Source organism: Natrix helvetica, assembly GCF_964273705.1.
Source record: "Natrix helvetica genome assembly, chromosome: 8".
NCBI lineage: Eukaryota > Metazoa > Chordata > Lepidosauria > Squamata > Natricidae > Natrix > Natrix helvetica.
In genome coordinates this window covers 127,501-128,898 of record NC_138559.1, presented here as the reverse complement: position 1 = coordinate 128,898, position 1,398 = coordinate 127,501, and positions in this window count along the sequence as shown.

Below are 1,398 nucleotides of genomic sequence, written 5' to 3'. Positions count from 1 at the left end.
AGGACCGGCCATAAGAGCTGGGACTGGCCATAATTGCCAGGAACAGTCATAATTCAGTTTTTCAGCCCTGAGTAGTCCCTATAGTCCCTCTGTGCAAAGAGAACTCATTTCGTGTGATCACTCCAGATTCAGGAAGTGGAGCCATTTTCCCCAAGAAAGTCTGACCCAGAGGTCGAGAACCTGTGATTTAGAGAGCTTTTGCATGTCTAATAACGTATCCACAGATTTGGGGTACAGGTAGTCCTCAACGTACGACCCCAACGCAGACCAACATTTCTGTTTCTAAGAGAAGCATTTGTTAAGTGAGCTTTGCCCCATTTTACGACCTTTCTTGTTGCAGTTGTTAAGTGAATCGTTGCATTTGTTAAATTAATAACACGGCCGTTAAGTGAATCTGGCTTTCCTATTGACTTTGCTTCTCAGAAGATTGCGAAGGGTGATCACATGACCTGGAACATTGCAACTGTCATACATATGAGTCCATTGCCACGCATCTTGATCACATGACCATGGGGTTTGTAACTTTGAACGGTCACTAAATGAAATGTTGTAAGTCGAAGACTAAACAGGGCATCCCTTACTGTGCGTCTCTGGAAGTAGGAGTGAAGTTTATTCTTTCCCTCCCAGAGGAAGCCATGCCAGCCTAGTTGGAGATCATGGCCTTGTAGCATAAGAATTCTTTTATTTTTTAGTTGAATCCAGTCCTTGAGCCATGTCAGGGGCTGCCGCCTGATAGTAAAGTTCCCAGTCTGGGAGGCCAAAGCCCCCTTTGTTTCTACTATCTTGTAGAAGTTTGTATTTAATATGCGTTTTTCCCCCCCTGACCAGATAAATTTGGATACCATTTTATTTAGTTGTTAGAAAAATATTTTCTCTAATTTAATTGGTATTGTTTGGAAAAGATAAAGATTATTTGGGTAATACATTAAAATCGGTTGTGAAAGCCTCAACCCTTCGGAGGAGCTGAAATTTGCAGAACGACAAAGGTGGAAGGGTCCTTGGAGGTCCTCTAGTCCAGCCCCCTGCTCAGGCAGGAGATCCCATACCATTCCAGACAAATGGCTCTCCAATCTCTTCTAAAAAGCCTCCAGTGATGGAGAGCCTACAACTTCTGGAGGCAAGTCGCTCCACTGGTTAATTCTTCTCACCGTCAGGAAATTCCTCCTTAGTTCCAGGTTGCTTCTTTTCTTGATTAGTTTCCATCCGTTGCTTCTTGTCTTGAGTTCTGGTGCTTTGGAGGATGGGCTGACCCCCTCTTCTTTGTGGCAGCCCCTCAAATATTGTAACACTGCAGTCATGTCACCCCTAGTCCTTCTTTTCACTAGACTAGCTATACCCAATCATTCATCATATATTTTAGCCCCCAGCCCCCTCTTCGTTGCTCTTCTCTGCACTCTT